The 21,593-nt window shown below is 36.1% G+C and overlaps 1 protein-coding gene across 1 annotated transcript in view; it reads right to left on the reverse strand.

Annotated features, from left to right (window-relative positions):
* LOC121730735 overlaps nt 1-19,321 on the reverse strand; it is a 48,133-nt gene extending 28,812 nt beyond the window's left edge. Inside the window, exon 1 of the mRNA XM_042119876.1 lies at nt 19,289-19,321. The gene's annotated coding sequence lies outside the window, so the exon portion shown is untranslated. The remainder of the gene's footprint in view (nt 1-19,288) is intronic.
* Nucleotides 19,322-21,593: the final 2,272 nt, after the last annotated feature.

The following is a 21,593-nucleotide window of genomic DNA, read 5'->3' on the forward strand; positions in this document are numbered from 1 at the left end:
GGCTCAGTGGGTGGGCTGTCGGTAGCTCAAGCCGGGGGTCGCGGGTTCGAATCCTGCCGACGGAACAAAAAGTTTTCAAAGTTCCTGGGTCATGGGTGTGTATTAAGTAGGAAATTTATGATTTATATGGCAACCCTCATATCACGCACACGTCCTACACGGGCGGCCATAACTAGGCTTCACTCGTGATTATAAGAAGGTTACGTCCGTATTTTTTTTATGTCCGTGTGTGCGCTGTCATTGTTTATAAACAATGTTGACATTATTGGTTGGTGACATTGGCTCAGAAAAATGTGTGAAGCGTCTTTTGAAAGAAGCATTCCAGTAAATATCCTAGCCCATACCAAATAGTATAATACCTGGGATCTACTTTTTGTTAAAAGTCACATTTAAAAATTGTTATACTAATACCGATTAAGATCTCGAAAACGTCACTAATACATTATTTGTTTTTCTTGTTTTCTGCATCTATTGAATACTGGTCATTGACTTAATACTTTCTGCCTAATAAAACTCGGCAAAATAAAAAATTTAGCGGTATTGAAATTAATATTACAAAGACACCAACTCCCGGGCGTGATCGGATGTTATTAAATTATGTAATTCTTTTTTAAAGAAGAAGTTAGCATGACATTATGCCCTGCGATGGTTATTCAAGATTATTTTTAATAGGAAAAATCTACGATACGGGTTTCTAATAAGAACATTTTAGCCAACGTTTAACGCTCTGCACAAACCAGCCACCTCCCAGTCGGTTAGCCGCTGGACAAAGCAGGACATCGACACGACGTCGACACGGGGACTGACACGATTAGTAAGACGACATTCGACAGGCAGAACTAGTGACTCCAATACTTTTGCTACTTTCCTTAGCCATAATTTTATCGATGAACAAAGTTTCGCTGAATCAGTTATATAATCACCATGATCCCAGTAATCATTTGAATCACAAACCATAGCGGTCTCTTAAGTTTTGTTTCCACTGACTATTATTATTATTTATGGGCATAACGTTAAATTATTTCTCGAATATAATGATTACTATTCATAATGTATATAAATATATTGTATTTTGTAAAAAATCTTTCTTTCGTTACTCTGAAAATCTACATGGTTAATTAATATATCGAAGAATGAAGCGAAGAAGTATAATAAATGATCAAACGAACTTACCAAGTGAAGTTCGATCATTATTATATGAGTCGCTTCATTCGAAGATATAATCTCCCTCCCACCCAGTCTGCACGAAACTATGTTTGCTGCAGTACCCAAAGAAACAAAGAAAGATTTTTTGCATTACCTCTCTCTAAACATAATGAGGAGCGCTGATGGGCGAGTGACCGACGTTATTTTTTTATCATGTACCCACATGATAAGTCTTTAAAATAACGCGATTGCCAAAGCAAATAAGTAAAGGTACTGCATGGTTAATTAATATATCTTCGAATGAAGCGACTCATATAATAATGATCGAACTTCACTTGGTAAGTTCGTTTGATCATTTATTTTTCACTATATTTACGTTTTGTTTGACGCGTAATTTGTTGTAAAATATTTTTAAGTGTCATAAAATAATATAAGAACAGTATACAAATGCAACCCCGATACATGACTGGAAATATCCCGAAAACTGACATTTCTTTGCGGTTTCAAAGTAGTGTGCTGGAAACGATTATTACTAGACTACATTAGTTGTAATGCTGATCTTTAACTTATAAGCTTATACTTCTGACTATAAATAATAATAATGAATAATTTAAATTATTACGCTGCGGTCGGAGCAGAGGACGCTACTAGCACATACAGTAAACAACCTGAACAAAATCTGACATGTTCGAAACGTCATATCAGAATATTGACTCAACCATAGTAAAAGGAGGGGAAGTAAGTTATCTTCATACAAAGGCACCGCGCGCGGCTTGCATGTGTGCGCCATAGTATCAATGCGTCGCCACTAATCTAATCACGTAAAATCTAGGCGGTACCAGCAGCCTCTAAAACCCCGCCGAGATTTAGTTGTGTGCCGTACGTGGCGACGCATTGATACTATGGCGCACACATGCAAGCCGCGCGCGGTGCCTTTGTATGAAGATAACTTACTTCCCCTCCTTTTACTATGACACAACGTTATCAAACGTCAAACAAAACTTTTTGTCTGTGCTGGTGCTGCCGCTTAGCGTGAAAACATTGCATTACAATTTCCTACTCGTCAGTAACCTTTACGAGCAGTAGTAAAACTTAAGTTGTCTAGTAGATACCTGTTGTAATAATTGAAGTGCACGTGGCACGCAGCCAGCACACTGCTTGTTTAAAGTTTCAACCTGTGTGATGTACGGTAAGCAGAGTACTTTCGATGGTAAATGTGAAAAAATAGAACCTTGGAATGCAATGGGCTACAATTTTGGCCAGGGAATATATCAATTAAAAGAAAAAATCTTTTCTTGTTTTTAATATTATTGTGACAAGCTTACCACTTGGAAAATCATAGAAAAATAGTTTACAGCACGATATAGGCGAATTGTAACAAATTTAATACAGGCATAATATACCTGCCACTTATAACAGAAACTCATTTGTCATGTTAAATAAAAACTAGACGTTCCGCGCGGCTTCACCCGCGTAAATTAGGTACTTCACAGAAAAATAAGTCCACAAAAAATAGCCTATGATTCTTCATGTGGTCTACATCTTATCTGTGCCAAATAACAGAAAAATTGCTCCAGTAGTTCGTGAGATAAGCCCTTTCAAATAATTTTCCCGTTTTTTCCACATTTTTCTCTATTTCTTCGCTCCTATAAGTCTTAGCGTGATAAAATATAGCTACTAGCCTTTCTCGATACATGAGCTATCACACTGAAATCATTTTTTAAATCAGACCAGTAGTTCCTGAGATTAGCGCGTTCAAAAAAACAAACAAACTCTTCCGCTTTATAATATTAGTACAGATATAAATTCGGAACTTGTATATTATATTAATATAATTATATACTATGAAGTTATGGACGATTTTGTGCAGACTTCACCTACAGCTACTTCGCAGTACTTATATTGAAACTATGTAAGTTTCGTGTGTCTTTACAAGTTTATTAAAAGAGAGTCTTACTGAACGAAACTGAAGCAAAACTTCTGCTACACCATGCTACACATTATAACACAAGAGTCTTACGGTCTTACCACAAAAGATTAAACATCTGTTGAACAGTTGTTTTTAGACCATTTTGTTCTGAATTATTCTCTAATCTAACTGTTCAATGGGTGTTTACTGTTTAAATATTTTGTATTAAGACGTTAACAGGGATTGATGCCAAATGTTGAAAAAAAGTAGCAATTTCATATATTTTATAGATTCAGCCTTATACTATTATTACTATAATATCAAAATTATTATAATATAGGGCTGGGTATCTCAAAATTACCACAATATTTTGTAGTATTTCGGAGTATCGTATCTCAGTTGCGTAGCCTGCAGGGCGCGTTTCGTGACCCGAGTTTGGGCGCGAGATGAGTTAGAGATCAAAATCGCGACAAGGTCGAATAACAAACACATTTTTTTGTTAGTTAGGGTAGGTTGCACCAACTTACTTTAAATATAACTTTAACCATAACAAAATATCAAATGAACTGTCAAATCCCTAGTAAACATCCATAATGGACGTCATATTTGACGATAACCTTAACCTTAACTACGCCTCTGGTTTAACCCACCCTTAATGGTTTAGCTTTAGACGGTCAAAAATACAATAAAAATAAAATAATTTATATAGATATAAAAATGGCAAGTTTTAATCATAATTGAATATTTAAACTGTTTTGGTCATAAAAATAAATAAAATAGATTTAATAGAATATTAACTGGAGGTCGCTGAGACTGTAACGATGTCATAAAGTTTTGATTAAAATTTTGTTTGTGAATCGTTTTCTTTGTTTGAAATGAGCGCCCTTATTGTCCCTCAAAATTAACTCGTACCCTTATCAGTTCATTACGTACTTAATTAAAACCAAAATTGGGGGTGTAATTAATGAAACGTAAATTATTGCGAGTAACTTAAAAGTTACAGTATATGAGTTGGTGTTTGTAATTGATACGCAGGGTCGCATACTGATACGCAGGGGTCCAAAAAAGGCTCAACTCCGTCCAACGGGGTTTTGCCCAGAAGATCTGCAGAGCATATCGAACCGTCTCCCTGAACTCTGCAATGCTGTTGGCTGGGATACTCCCTCTTGACCTCAAAATACTCGAAGCATCGAGGCTTTATGAGGCCAAGAAGGGAGTACCACACCCGGCACTAAGAGATAGGGAGGTGGAGCGAATGGCTCCTGCAATTGAGGACCCACATCCGGCAGAGCAGGTAGAGCTGAGGTTCGGGTTTGTAGATGAGGACTCATATGCAGACGTGGTTAACAGCTACGTCCATAGGATATATACGGATGGTAGCAAGATTGAGGGTCGAGTTGGAGCCGCACTCTCCGTATGGAAGGGTGAGGCTGAGACGAAGGCCGTCAAGCTTGCATTGCCGCCGTATTGCACCGTCTACCAAGCCGAACTCCTAGCGCTCCAAAGAGCACTAACTATAGCCTGCAAGAGTGGACTGGCGAAGGTCGGAATCCTCAGCGATTCCAGAGGCTCTCCAGGCTGTCACTCTTAGTTCTCCTCACCCCCTGGCAGTGCAAACAAGGGCGGCCCTCCGAAAAGCTGCATCGCAGAGGCGGGAGGTCTCCTTGTTTTGGATCAAGGCGCACGCAGGGTTGAGAGAGAATGAGAGAGTTGACGAATTAGCCAGGAAGGCCGCGCTGGGATTGAGGAGGAAACCCGACTACGATATGTGTCCGGTTTCATTCGTCAAGCGTATCTTAAGAGAGGATACGATTGAGGAATGGGACAGGAGATACGAAGTGGGAGGGACGGCCGGAGTCACGAAGCTCTTCTTCCCAAGCGCTGCTGCTGCGTACAAAATAGTCAAAAAGATAGACATCACACACTACACCACACAGATTCTGACTGGACACGGCAGATTCGCCTTCTACTTGCACAGATTCAAGTTGAAGGAGGATCCGTCGTGAATGTGTCAGCCAGGAGTTGAGGAGACGGTTCCTCACCTGTTACTCGACTGCCCAATTTTTGCTAGCAATAGATATGATATTGAACAGAAATTGGGCACATCGATGACGGGTGAGAATCTACCATCCATCCTGGGGGGAAAAAAGCGGAACATATTCCTGGCTTTTTGCAGGAAGATTGTGGGTGCAGTATGTAAGAAAAACAGTGATATTCTGTGTGATAATAGTTAGGTTCTAGTTTAATGGTTAGCTGTGATATTAGGATAGTTTTACATTTGTGCCGTTGTTTTATCTTTGACATTGTTTCTGTATAATATTGAAAAATCTGGATTGAAATTTTATTTTTGGTAATTTTTATTTACAATTTGTACTTATCACATTGGTATTTTATTAATCAGAAATTTATTAAATGGAACATATGGAAAATTGTAAGAAACTGATTATTGGAACCATATTGAATGAAGGATAATTTTACATAGGTTATAATATGAAAAATCGAAAAGAAAAAAGAAACTGTAAAGAGTGACAAGAATCACGAAATGATATTTAATGTAATAGGTATGTAAGGAATCAGTAAAAAAGACTAAAAGAAATAAAAAGATAAGAAATAGAAGGAAAAGAAAAAAGAAATAAAAGAATAATAACAAGCCCTACTAATGTTAGGGGGGTGGAATTATTTAAAAAAAAAAATTGATACGCAGGTGTGACGTAGTGAATGCAATGAAATGGCATGGACTGACTGACACCTACTGTTTTTTTTACACCCGACAAAAAAAGTGTCTGTCTGTATGTGTGTGTGTGTCTGTCCGTGGCATCGTATCATCCAAAAGGACCCCCCCTTTTTGATCTAGCTTTTTAGGGTTCCGTACCTCAAAAGGAAAAAACGGAACCCTTATAGGATCACTTTGTTGTCCGTCTGTCCGTCCGTCCGTCTGTCAAGACCCTTTTTCTCAGGAACGCGTGGAGGTATGAAGCTGAAATTTATATCAATTACTCAGGTCTACTGTCCCTTGAAGCTGTGAAAAAATCAAACTTCTAAGCCAACGCAATCAAAAGATACAGCCGTTTATGCCGCAAATTTTCGACACTTGCAAGGGAATCAAAACCTACAGGGTGCTTCCCGTGAACTCAGAATCTTGAAATTTGGTACGAAGCAACGTCTTATAGCATAGATAAAGGAAAAATTACGAAAACCATAAATTTTTAGTTACATCACATAATATATATTTTTTTAATAATTTTAAACTTACTACCCATTTCCTCATAAACGCGTAGAGGTATTAAATTGAAATTCTTACCAAATACTCAGGTCTATAATACCTTTAAGCTGTCGGAACCCTCGGTGCGCGAGTCCGACTCGCACTTGGCCGGTTTTTTTTTTTGTTTGAAACCTGTCATTATCGAGAGTGTTCTTAGCTATAGATAATCATCATTAGCCCAGTGCTGAATAATGAGGGTTTATCTACTTACAAATTTTGAATCGGGGGTTGTTTTTAAAATTTCTTAATTTAAAATTGTTTTGGTGAGTTTAAAACATTAATTTAAATGTAATATTTACAGGTATTTATAGTTTTAGGCGAGTTGCGAATTCCATGTTTTCATTATTAAGCAATGATTAATAATTGAATAATTGTGTTTAAAAATATACCTACAGTATAAAATATACAAATGCTCCTAATATTCGCGAGTCGTGGTTTTCATAATACATTATTGGCTTTAGCGTTAAAATGTTATGATAATATTCAAATGCTGTTTCTAACACGTTTGGCGAAAACGAGGTTACTTAATACCGTTATAGTTGGGCCTGTTACTATGAAAAAAAAATTGTAATATCGTGGATATTAACTATTTTACGTTTATGTTCATGTTATATTAGCAACAATCTCTATACAGCTAAATCTATATTCTATATACATATATAAAACTCAAAGGTGACTGACTGACATGGTGATCTATCAACGCACAGCCAAAACTACTGGACGGATCGGGCTGAAATTTGGCATGTAGGTAGATGTTATGACGTAGGCATCTGCTAAGAAAGGATTTTGATCAATTCTACCCCCAAGGGGTCAAAATAAGGGATGAAAGTTTGTATATAATAACACTTGCTAACGCGAGCGAAGCCGCGGGCAAAAGCTCGTTATATTATAATGGAAAAGCTATATTTTCTATATCAAATTTTGTTCCAAGTATCCTAGTAGGTACATATTATTCGTTCCGAAAATATTGCATCGAGTTGGCAAGTGAAAGCAATTTAACCAAACGACCGAAAGTGTTGAACAACTACAGCCATTGACTGGCTAAATCACTACACTACGAACTTCGAACTTCGAACATTCCAGACTCCACTTCTGTATTATTCAGAACACCTCGACTCTGAGATTGTGTATAAATACGTATAAATTATATTGAGTATCATCTGTGGGTTTATGTAAATGTAAATCATCTATGGGCTTTTCGCCTCTTTTTGTCTCTTGTATTTATGCGAATTACCAATACAATAACAAGCTTGTTGAGGGGAAAAAATGTACGATTCTCACTGGAACTATATTACAGAAGACAAACTATAGCAGTTTGCAGCCTTTGAGTTTTTCATCATTGTTTGCAGCATAATAAAACAGAAACAAGAAGAATGTTATCTAATTCTAGCATATCGTTTTGTCTTTGTAGGAATACGACGCATATATAGGTATTTCGTAAACAATTATTCTAAGTCACAACGTGTCGCCTAGGATTAGTGTTATCTCTGGGAACACGCGCGTTCGAATTTCGAGCCCAAATATAACAATCAGGTCGAATACAGCTATTTCAACCTTTCGTTATGGCGCGGGCGGGCTAAAGGGCTTGAAATTGTCTGACCTATTTTGATCGTTAACCTTTAGCTGAAGAGTAAAGTTATAATCCATACTAATCTTAGAAATGCGAGAGTTGTCTGTATTTTTCCCGTTGATGCTTAAATGGCGAAACCGAGTGACATAACCCAACCTAATTTAGTACCTAGGTCAGATAAATTGAGTAACAGATATTTACATAATCTGTTACTCAATTTATCTGACTAGTTAATTAAAAAGTGATATTAGGACAATTATTATTAATGTACTTATTACTAGTAGCCAGGGCGCTGTGGATTAATATCTGCTGTCAATTTAATTTTTTTTATCAATTTTTTTTTTATTGCATTGCTGTCATGTCGAAAGAACCAAAATCATCCTACAAGTTAGTAACGTTGTAAGATTCCACAAAAAATATTAGCCTTGTAACACTCTACAGTTTCCCTGTTCTGAATATCAAAACTTTTTCGATGCGGGTTGTCGGTGTAAATTCTTTAAAATTATCTCCAGGGCAAGTCACGCCCGGAGCTGACCGTTAAACATAACCTAATTTCATTTTACTGCTCCCTTCTGCTCGCTAATTTAATATCGATTTATTATCGAAGAGTTTAGCCGTACTGTTGTATAAATTGAATTGAAATAATATTATGTAAAAACTTATTTAGATGGCACTTTTTTGGACTGTTGAAAAATGTTGAACTTGCGTCCAGGATGCCTAATAGACAGTTCGTAGTAATGTATGCATGATGAGTAGTTTTCAGTCATACTGACGTTGTTTTTTTTATCAATTCAATAGCAGACAAGGCTTAAAGTTCACGTAAGGGGAGCTAGCAAGTGTCAATTATTATTAAAGCCAAAAGGCGATACCTACGCAATTACCGCCTTTATGCTTTTAAAATTTCCTAACGATGAAACTTTATACGTTTTACTTTGAAGTTTTAAAAGGCATATATTGAAGTGTATTGTTTCTTTAGTAATAATTGCTCAATATCATCACTGCTATATAATTTTATTTTTCAAGCACTTTACAACACACTGTAGCTTGAATTTAAATTCATGCAAAGAATAGTGCATCTTCTTGCATAGTAAATAAAACTTCTTAGAAATGCCACATCGCATCTCGTTTTGTCTGATTCAGGTGATGCTACTTAATAATACTATAAATGCGAAAATGTGTATGTCTGTCCGTTACCTCTTAACGCCTAAACCACTAAATCGATTTAGATGAAATTTCGTATGGAGATCCTTTGAATTCTGAGAAAGATATAACATTCTTTTAGCCCGGAAAAGATACGGTTTTCATGCGATAAACTAATTTCGGTGCAACGAAGGTTTGAGCGTCATTTGGCATTGTATGGGTTGCAGTTAAACCTACCGGCGACCTCATTAGGAGAGTCCATTTAACCATAAAAAAATTGGGTGCTAATTTTTTTACAATAACATTTTATCCTACTTAAAATCGTTGCAGAACGGTCACTTCGCGGTGGTGGGTAGAGCGGGGGTGACGTGGGGAGTGGCGCCTCCCGCATGCGCCGGCGACGCGTAGTGTCCATTAATTGTGGTGTTTTTTAGGAAAACTTTCGGAAGCTATTTCTCAATATTTTAGCACTGAGTGATTATGAAAGAAAAAATGCGTGTATTTTTAACATGGATCAATATATCAAATTTTAGCCGGAAGGTTTAATTGCACCCTGTATAATAACATAGGCCTAGGCGTAATGTAGCATTTAATGTCTGCTACTTAGGTATCGCCATCAATAGAACCATTACAAGGGTTTGTCCCCTCTAACGTCCTAATAGGAGGCGATTCGCCAGCTCCACCTGATCACAGGCTATACACTATACTATCTAGTCATCATCATCATCATTATCATAATCTTCATCTTCATCAGCATCATTATCATTATTTTATGATATAAGCAAAGTAAAACTATCTATATAAACAAAAATGAGTATTCAAATTTGTTAGTCTCGCTGAAATTCAAGAACTGCAGAACCGAATTGGATAATTTTATTCTTGAAACATTTGTGAAAGACCAGGGAAGGTTTATAAGGAGAAAAATGATACGAAATTCACCAGGTCATCTAGTATGATATAATTAAACAATAAACACCCAACTATTGACATTTTAGGAGTTCATTGATAGAAAATCCTATTATTGGCAACCATATTATAGTGTTTTCAAACGAAAATCCAAAGGCCAATGGAGTAGTTTCCTTTATATACTCGTAATACCGATTTGAAACATAGTTAGAAATGGCAAATAAAAAATGTGAATGAGAACAAACTTTACGCATTTTTGCTAGAAGGAAAGTTCAAATAAATATAGCCCAGTAACTAATATTTCATGTTGCTTTTATGGGAAAAATTAATTTGCGACCGAAATTTGGGTAACTTTCGGCGTTAGGGCAAAAATATTCCCTCCAAGACCCGTATACATTTATGGGCAGCTAAATGAAAATTTACGATAAATGTTTAGGAGTTGTAGAGACGGGTCCGGGGCCTAATGTTTTATCGATATCGGTTTAGCATTCCGTAATACATCTGATGGCACAATTCACCAGACGACGTTTTACGACGAAGATACAGTAAACGTAAAGTACGTCTGCCCCAACAGATAACTACGGCTTCGGCGTAACCCTTGAACTTGGCGCGTACGTTACAATTAAAATCCAATTAGTTACGTATACACTAAATCAATGTTTTTGGTCTATTCAACATTAGATAACACTCACAAAACGAGGTTTTAACAAGATTAGATAAATAAAATAATTATCATTTTAAGATTGCCCCAGATTCTAAATTATTACGCTCAATTTATATGCGTTCGCACGAACGAGCGGTTTTGTGCCGCGACATCACAAGTATTGACTTATATGAATAGCTGCGCGGTTGCACCGGTCATTTACATACAATTGTGATATCGCGGTATAGCCGCCAAACCACGCGTTCTTTTGATCGCTTAAATCGAGCCCCATGCACTACTATTTGTTGTAGACAACTTTTCAATGTTTTTTCTTTGTGTGTGTCTAACTGACACACACAAAGACGAATAATAATTACTTAGCTGTAATTATATGACAACCGCACAGCCCACAATGTATAACAAAGACATCCGCTTCTAAAAGTTAGCACTGTCGATATCCTAAAATGTCGTGATAATTTTTTGTTCTCATTCAGGTGACGAAATGTCTCAATATCAAGAAAAGATCTTGAAACCGATACGAAGATATTGAACTTATAAATCCCATACATTATCTGCCTTAACTCTTCATTTAATTACAATTAACCCATCAAGCCCCATAAGCTCACCGGTGAGCGAGACACAATAGAATGACAATACATTTCCAATAATCAACGATCGAAGGTTTTTTTTTATGTAATAAGGGGGCAAACAAGCAAACGGGTCACCTGATGGAAAGCAACTTCCGTCGCCCATGGACACTCGCAGGATCAGAAGAGCTGCAAGTGCGTTGCCAGCCTTTTAAGAGGGAATAGGGTAATAGGGGAGGGTAGGGAAGGGAAGAGAATAGGGGAGGGTAGGGAAAGAAATAGGGTAGGGGATTGGGCCTCCGGTAAACTCACTCACTCGGCGAAACACAGCGCAAGCGCTGTTTCACGCCGGTTTTCTGTGAGAACGTGGTATTTCTCCGGTCGAGCCGTCCCATTCGTGCCGAAGCATGGCTCTCCCACATATGAAAAGTAATAATCGTCTCTGAGTGCAGCAGTTAATGCTTTACAAAAAGTCAATTAAACAGCTTGTTTAGCTTTGTGCAGACAATTTCAGTGAGTACAGTTCGAGGTTTGTTCATTACGAAGTTGGAATAGTTTGAATCGGATCGAATCGGGGGGAATCCCAACTCGCGGTATTTAGAACAACCGGAGCTTACAATGGCATGTGTTTTACTACTTTACTCCATTTCTTAGAACGGCAAAAGTGTATGTATAAAAAGTTTTGATACAGTTTGTAGAAGAAAGATTCTGATTCCTAAAAGGATCTGGTTTTTAGGGTTCCGTACCCAAAGGGTGAAAACGGGACCCTATTCATGACACTTCGATGTCTGCCTGTCCGTCTGTCTGTCTCCAAGCTGTAACTCAAGAACCGCTATACTAGACTACTGAAATTTTCACAGATTGTGTATATCTGTTGTCGCTATAACAACAAATGCTAAAAATAAAATAAAGTTAATATTTAAGGGACATACAAGATACGTGTTTTTTTGGCCTTTTTTGCTTGTAATCAATAATAGTAACAGTTAGGCACTTGAAATTTTCACAAAATCCTTAATTATATTTGTACTTTAATAATTAATAATAAAATTAAAAAAAGTAAATATTTAAGGCTCCCATACAAAAAACACAATTTTTTGTCTACCTACTTTCACTGTATACCGATAGCGGTACGGAACCCGTCGTGCGCGAGTCCGACTCGAACATGGCTGATTTTTTTGAGTTGATTAAATTATATATTATTTTTAATGTTTTGAAAAGGTTTCCACGTACATACCAAAATTGTAAATGTACTATCTACAATGATCATATTATCACAATTTACACAACGACGAAATTAAATTAATTGCCATTAGGTAAATTAGTTATTTTAATTAGCTCTGAAATTATGATTTATGTAATGATTGCTTTTAAAACAATTTGACACAGATATAATAAACTATGAAGAAGGGCAAAAACTACATTGTATGTAGTTTTTGCCCTTTTGATATGTCCGAGATATGTCTAAACTTAGGCAAAACCTTCGAAACAGTTTGTATTTCAAATGTGAAATATGTTCAATGATCATACAAAAAAGATCCCAGAAAGAAAGATACATATTATTTGAATGATGACAAATTGGTATCTGGGTGTGTTTGTGAAGGTATGCATCATTTATTTTGTTCCTAAATCTTGGAATAAAAATATAATATCATCCCTTTCCTTTTGGGTTATCTATGCTTCGCCCTTTTATCGATCAAAGGGCTTAAGGGCTATTTACGGGGCTATCTACGTGTAGTGGTTCCGTAAAATATTATAGGGTTCGCCAGCATGGTAAAAGGGAAGCCATCTTCTAATGAATTTACATTGGAACGGGAAAATCGGTAGGAAAGCACCTGGGTTCAAGATTTGGGGCGAAATGGCGAATGAGATGTGTTTTTCGTTATCTGATAAATAATAGCAGAATTTTCAACTCTCAACACAACACCTTTATAAATAAATTTTTTATTTTTTTAGTCTCGCTAAAGCCAGAGCCAATGGATCGGGATGAATGGAAGGACTTGGGGGAGGCCTTTGCCCAGCAGTGGGACTGCTTAGGCTCTTAAAAAAAAAGCCAGAGAACAGCCGAACCGATTTAGCTAATTTTAGTGTTCAAGTATTCGTGGAAGTACAGGTCTGGTTTATATAAGGAGGAAAGTCATACAAAGTTCACCGGTTCATTTAGTTGGTAATATCTATAGTCCTTTGATTTTGCAGGAATTCGCCTTACAGCAATATCGATAAAATATATTTAAGTATAATATTATAATGGAGCAATTATTTCATTTCACAACAAAAACTCACAACAAATCAATATGAGGAAAATAGGTAGGTTAACTTAAACTCAAACTTTTTTATTCAGAATAAATTTTTGCAAATGTTCTCTGAACTGAAAGTCTACATGATGACCGATGAGAACCGGCGTAAGAAACTCGCACGGGGCCCACTTTTTTACCAAAAAAAGTGTAAAAAAATTAATCTTTTAATATAAGGTTTACAATGTTATAACTTTAAATTATACAATGTCAACATACATACATAATTGTAAGTCATAAAATAATGTAGAAATAGCCTTGCAACCAGCCATCCTACTCCCAAGATGTGCCATCGTTTATGAAATCATTGACCTTATTTTGGCTTTGGCACACAAACGCTCTTTGACTACTTTTTTAAATTTAAATTTATAATTATCGTAAAGTTAATCATAGTTAATCCTATAAAGCATACTGATTACATTTAAAATGGTTAAACTTTTAAAATAATTAAATTGAATTTAAACTACATTGAACTACATTGAATTTAAAAAGTATCTTATATTATGAGGTGCGTAGGTTCTAGAGTTATGATGATCATGATTATGTTGATATGATGATACTAAATGTATGAATGGCTTTCATTAAAACCATCGCATGTTTACAAACAAATAACTTGCCGAGTTATAAATTATGTTTAATCTAGATGAAGTTTTAATGGACTCAAAAGTATAAATAAATTAGTACTTTATACCAGTTATTTTCTGGATTAACATAAATAAAATGTGATTATCTAAAGACATTATTTATTATGTTAAAAATTCATGAAACGATTCATAATTTATTATTATGAATCGTTTTGGAATTCAAAGTCGAATTAACTGATGTTATCTTGCCTATTATATACTCGAGGGGTAAGCTTATATTATGTCAGTGTACATTACTATTTGCTAAGTATACCTAAAGCTAAGCCACGTGGACATGCCTGAAAGTTAAATAGGTGTCCCAGTTTTAGAGTCTTTTACCATTACTATCAATTTGAATGATACGAACCGGTGTGGGAGCAAACCGTTTTTAGTGATGGTATAGCTTTTATTGAAACCAGCCAAGCTACACAGGATGATTTTATAGTACTCAAGTGTGTGAGCAATACACAAGAGCGCTCTCTCTTCCTGTAATCTCATAGTCCAGTGGGATTCCTTTGTCCTAACCAAAGTTAGACATTTTTCCAACACGGGAGTCAAGCCCACAATCTACAAGTCAAAAGCCACGCTTTAATTACGTCACTAGACCAAGTAAATTGGAATTCAAATTTGTAATATATTCTGTAATTTTTAGCTCTTTTTCTATATAGTACCTGGATGACCGAGCTTTGCTCGGTATAGCAAACACTCATTGACTTCGTGTTACTTAACAACGCCATCTGCTGGAATAGCTTTAGCTGTTGTTGTGGCGTTAAAGCAATTAGTTGCTTACAAAATAGTATTATTATTCATCAATAGATTTCAGGAAGAGTCACATTTTTCAGTTTATCGATAATCGATAAAACACGAATAAAAATACATTTTCTAAAAATGATTCCTAGCTAGATCGATTTATCGCCCCCGAAAACCCCTATATACTAAATTTCATGAAAATCGTTGGAGCCGATTCCGAGATTCCAATTATATATATATACAAGAATTGCTCGTTTAAAGATAAAAGATTATGTCGTCATTCTGAGCTGCAACTGCTGTCTTATTTTTAACGATAAACCAGGTTTGTTCACTGTGTATGAAAGCTTGTCATATTATTTTAACATTAAATCACTCATGTAGTCCCAACACGAGGGAAAAAGAGTTAAAAATATCGCCGTGCTAAAATTGTGCAGGAAAATCTTGGGAGCAAGCGCCGCGCGAAAATTGGAACGAAAAATAATTTCAAGCCGGATTAAGTGGAAACGCTTTAATATCCATTCCGAAGGTAAATAGCAGAGTTGGTAAGCTTTTTGTGGAAAATAGACAGAGAAATGGGCAGTAGGATTGCCTGATGATGATGGTTCTTTTTTTTTCTCAACTCAAGTAAGGCCAATAGTGCTAGCACGGCGACCAGCGGAAATGCGAAAGTATGGACAAACTGTGGAAATAAACCTAAGGTGCCGTTCCGATCTCTTTTCGTTCCGAAAAATTCAATTAAAATGCCACTTTATGACAGACTATAGTCACAAACTGTGGAGATAAACTTAAGGTGCCGTTCCGATCTTTTTTAGTTCCGAATAATTCAATTAAAAAGCCACTTTATGACAGACTATAGTTCTAAAAATTCAAATAATATCCTACATTATGACATATACTTTAGTGTGTCATAAAGTGGCATTTTAATTGAATTTTTCGGAACGAAAAAAGATCGGAACGGCACCTTAGGTTTATTTCCACAGTTTGTCCATACTTTCGCATTTCCGCTGGTCGCCGTGCTACCGCTACTGGTGGCGTATTTTACCTATCATACTAGTCACGGACAGATGACCTGATCAAAAATTCGTAAAACCCGACGTACCGCGTACCAGAGGATAATAATATAGAGAGATAATATACCGCCACGGCTTTCTAACACGCGTCGAAAATAGTTTTTTTTTTTTCAGTATCCGGTACTCCCGGAGTACATAGGTTTTTATCTTGAGTGATTAAAAGTGTTATCAGATATATTCCTGATCGTTATCTAACTGCGCGACAATTCGGGTGTTCCCTAAAATTTTTACTCTTATCTAACGTTGTAATAGCGGTAGGTGGAGTGATAAGTAATTCAGTCGATGGTAATGTGCCCGCGATCGCACTTCATAGGCGGAATGGGGACATTCCCCACAAGATTACTCCTTAATGTGTTTACAAGGTACAGAAAACTTTGTGAAAGTAGCATTTCATAAATGAGATTTTCATAGTCAGGTTTTTCAATCCATACTTATATTATAAATGCGAAAGTGTGTCTGTATGTCTGTCTGTCTGTCTGTTACCTCTTCAAGCTCGAACCGCTGAACTGATTTTGCTGAAATTTGGCATGGAGATACTTTGAGTCCCGAGAAAGGACATAGGATAGTTTTTATCCCGGAAAATGTACGGTTCCCGCACGATAAACGAATTTTGGCGCAACGGAGTTGCGGGTGTGATCTAGTTTTAAATAAAATACGTTGGTAATTTGTTTGAAACTATGCTGAGAGATGTAATTTCTTTAACATACTTATGTAGCTATAATAAACGCGCTGTTGTATTTTACTTTAAATACACAAAGTAAAAATAAATGCTCAAATATAATACTATATTTTAGTCTGTGGTTTCACGCTACGAGCCCGTAGCGGTTTCGTAGCAGTGCTACGTCACCGTAGCATAACGTAGCGATGCTACGAAATAGTCCGTAACCCGAAATATTAAAAAAAGTAACGAAAATAATCATCCAAGTGCGAGTCGGACTCGCGCACGAAGGGTTCCGTACCAATAAAGAGCAAAATTAGGCCACAAACTGTGTTTTTTGTATGGGTGCCCCCTTAATTTATTCTTTGATTTTAATATTATTATTAAATATTAAAGTACACATATAACTAAGGACTTTGAGAAAAATTTAAGTACCTACCTGTTGCCTTTATTGATATGGAGCAAAAAAGGTCAAAAAATCACGTTTGTTGTATGGGAGCCCCCCTTAAATTTTATTTTGTTGTTAGTATTTTTTGTTATAGCGGCAACAGATATACACAATCTGTGAAAATTTCAGAAGTCTAGCTGTAGCGGTTCTTGAGTTACAGCCTGGAGACAGACGGACAGACGGACAGACATCGAAGTCTCAGTAATAGGGTCCCGTTTTTACCCTTTGGGTACGAAACCCTACAAATACTGTCTGAATCCACTAAAATTATGAATTAGTTTAAATCTAATTTTTCCGTTTTTAAATTAAGACACAAAATATTGGGAGAAGCCACTTGACTCCTAAAATACAGGCATTGCCTAGTTTGGGAGTCAGAGTCTTCATAGGAGCTTGTAAAAACGTTTGATGTTAATAAAGATTATTATTATGTTATTTTTGCCGTTTTTATACATTTTAAATGTACTCTCGTTATATTAATTTATTATAATGTAATTCCATATAACAATTACAAAGTCAGCTTATCATATAACCGTTAAAATAACTTATAAAACGGGAAACACCGAAACGTCTCAAGTCGCGAGATAAAACAATCCCAAGTTTACGATCCCATTTCAGCAGTTAAGTGAACGTAAATTAATGCCACTTTGGTTTGTATACCTCGTTTAAGCCAAGCATTCTCCTGTGTTTCTCAGGAGACTAGCACGGTAGTTATTGTCACTAACCCGTTGATCGTGGGAAAATGAGACACAATAGATATTATATTGTGTCTCGTTCACCGGTGAGCGTATGGGGTTTTATGAATCAATATACCTTTGCACTAGCTATTATTAGCTAGGTGACCCGGTGAACTTTGTATCACTTTCCTGCTAATATAAAATTTCCCTGGGCTTTCGCGAATATTTCAAGACTTAAATAAGCAAAATATTTAATATTCATTTTTGTTTATATTGTCAAAATCAAAAAATTTTATTCAGAATAAGTTTTTTTCAAACACTTTCTGAACGTTGATGCTACTGGGGCCTACCACCTATACATAATACTTTCTACATCGGTTTCGGTAACCAAGGTTGATTATAGTGCAATCAGGTTATCAATGCAGCGATTTTATATTGCCCAAATGAGTGCGCAGTACACAAACTATTTCTCCTCGTTTACCGTTCATTCGTTTTTATTATAATAAATATTTTGTTATCAAAATTTGAATTGGTTTTGCAATCGTTTAAAATGTTTAAAGTCCGAAACGCAATGTAACGAAACGCGTCGATACAAAATGTCAACGATGTCACAGTATTTGACATTTCAATTTTTATGCACGGCTCGTTTCAGTGTGACCTGACTCTTGGTTATAACTGATAGCTAAATGTAATGTTAAATTTATAGTAAAATTTAAATTTTATTTATTCTATAAAAACGATGCTCTCGAGACAAAATGAAATATTTTAAGTAAGCTAAACAACACAATATTATTAATTTACCATCGTACTAGACTAGTAAAGATATATATCACAGTGAATAACTATACAAAGTCTTCCTGTCTTTATCTGTGAAATTAAGTGACAAAGACAGCGAATTTGAACAGTTAAATATAATCTGTCAAAAAAGTGAAGAAATTAAAAAGTGGCAACATAGTAGTGTCACTTTCAAATCAATCAAGAAAAAAGGGATGACACTGCGATGTTGCCACTTTTTAATTTCTTCACTTTTTTGACAGACTATACGCTGAAGAAGAAGGTTTTATTAGTAAGAGATTTAAATGACAATTTTCTATAAACAGACATATTTGTAGTAGGTACATCATGATTTAATGAAGTGAGAAACGCTTGTAAAATATCGTAACTAGATTAAAATTATTTAGTTTTGGTGTTCATGTTGTAATTTATATTATATAACATTTTCATGTTCTAAACGAATGTCACAGAACAACGCTAACGTGGAAATTATTTAAATCTAGCCAAGCGTACACCGAACACAGAAAGCCAGAAATACAACGAAAATAGTTTTTGAAGGATAAAAAGCTTTATTAGCCCAGACATATATTTTTTATTTCCATTAAAATTTCTTTAAATAATAAATATTAACTATAAGTTACAGACAAATAATTTAAATTAATATAATTAAACGTACCTAAATATTTTTGATTTATTAAAAAATAGCAGGAGCATAGTTTGTAGTTAGAGAGACATTCTATAGTCATAGTGTTATAGTCAGAGAGTTGCAAATAAAACGGTGAAAGCGCGCGAAACACTAGGCAGGTGTGCGTAACATTCGGTGCGCAACAGGCGTACCTGAGCGGCCGCCGACACGAGCACTCGCCACCGCCGCCCCGCGCGGACTGACGCGCGCCACTCCGGTGTTACCAGATGCAGGGGGAAAATTTGCCATAAAAATTAATTTCAGTTACAGGTTTTCGAAGTGACCTATTATTTAACTGTGATGTGCACTTTTTATAATAAGATGATAAAATTTGACTAAGAGACGTAACCTGATCGAAAGATGGAGGGAGAGTAGATCGCTAGCACAGCCTAGGAGAAAAGTAATGTATCCTTTCTTTTTACTGCGTGGCTAAAAGCAAGCCATATTGTTATAGATCCCAGAATGCGATTACTGCAACTGAAGATAAACGATTTACTGCAAGAAAAAAAATAACGATTCAATGATTTGGGCGTCGCGTCGGCGGCGGATGTATTGAAGAAAACTTATAATTAATGAAATGTTTATCATTTTTAATTGGTTTTATTCTTGATGGTTGGGAAGTGTTTTTGATAATAATTAAGATGAAGAACACATCAGACATAGCAATACTATTTGCTATGTCTGATGATCATCAGATACTTATGTAACACAGCACAGGCTGTTTTACTTTGCGGTCCGCTTACAAACAAACACGTATTACGCGACCAGGCGACTGCGAAGCAGGAGCGTCAAGTTGTTTCAATTCATGAATTTTGATTAATCAAAACACACATTTGACAACTTGACGCAACTTGACGCTCCCGCTTCGCAGTCGCCTGGTCGCGTAGGTTTGAACAAAGCAATATTGTCTTATCCAACTGCCCCAAAATTTGTATATTTTCCGACTAAGTGCATTCAAATGTAAATTAAAACAACATTTTGGTGATAACAGTAATACAGTGAATGCGATTAATTAATTCCGCAAATATTGTTTCCCTGATCATAATAATATTATTAACGTTATGTATTGTAAATTTTTCCAATAAGCGTTAAAACTATGTTTTTATTTAGTTTATAAGAAGTTATTGTTTATTTTTTCAATTTTATTTTTCTCTCTTTTTTGTCTCCTACTATATATTTTAAACATAATATTGTTAATTAATAATACTCATTTCATTCACAATATTTCATTTCATTTCATCCCATTGTTGCAAAGCATGTTGTATTTCACCTTTCATTGGAACACATTTCAACCATAAAAAACTGTGCTTTATTTTGTATAATGTGATTCTGTTGGTGAATAAATAAATAAATAAAATAAAAAAATTGTCAGTAAATTTTCAGCTGGAGTGATTGTTTATTGTAATACTGCATTATTCTTCTTCATAAATCATAACCATGCAAACAAAAATAGTTTAATTAAAATTACCATTACACATATTTTGATGCACAAAATTACCCCAGAATCTGGTTAATTATCGCAACCATAACTGGCAACATTGCTCCCGCCCCACGCCCCTGCGACCCGGCCGGCGCGGAGCGATAGTCGCGACCGGACCCGCATGCCTGGAATAGACCCGGTACAAACAGCCTTTGTCCTGACCCGGGTGGGAAACGATGTGACCCGGGCGAGGAAACAGCGGTACCCGGATGAAAGTTCGCACACGTAACTTTGCTCAACTTCGGAAGTTTTCAAACTGTACCATGTTAACGTAAAGAGACTTTTTACACTCGCATGAGTTTCATTCAGACTGTCGATCTAACAAAGTTTATAACCGGACAAATCCGGATTGAACACGCGTGAAGGGTTCGGTGCAACTGACAAAAAATGTTCCGTATTATGGTATAAAAATATTATCTCTTGTTTTATAAGTATTGGCTGCTATAGCGGAAAATAGATCCGAGAGCAATAATTTCTATCACGATTTATGCCAGCTTTCATATGCTTTTGACCGAGATTTTATATCTTTTCTTTCAATAGCGCTGTTGATAAGTCAAGTTTTTGACTAGAAGCGCTAGAGAAAAGATGTATTCCTGTCAGGATGACAGTTCAATGAACAGGGTTAGCACATAAAGTTACCTTGCGGAATAGAGCAATGTCAATCTCGAGCTGTCCAACGAAACCGAAATTGGTTTCGTTTGACAGCTCAGCTCAGCTTTCAAGCATGATTGAACATGATTTCTATGAGATTAAATTGTCAACTGGACGTCAAAAAAGGAGTGCTGCTGTCATGTATCACCCGTCTCTTTTTACCACGCAGTGTTACCGATAATGACATCTCTCTTGCTCAGGTCTTTGTTTCTCTATTCCGTTAGGTATATTAACTTTATGGCACTCGAGGACTGCCTCGATAAAGCTATGGCATAGCATTTTTATCAACTTATGCAATTATAATTGGCTTGCGCTAGTCGCACGCT

The sequence above is a fragment of the Aricia agestis genome, chromosome 9, assembly GCF_905147365.1.
Source record: "Aricia agestis chromosome 9, ilAriAges1.1, whole genome shotgun sequence".
NCBI classification, from domain to species: Eukaryota; Metazoa; Arthropoda; class Insecta; order Lepidoptera; family Lycaenidae; genus Aricia; species Aricia agestis.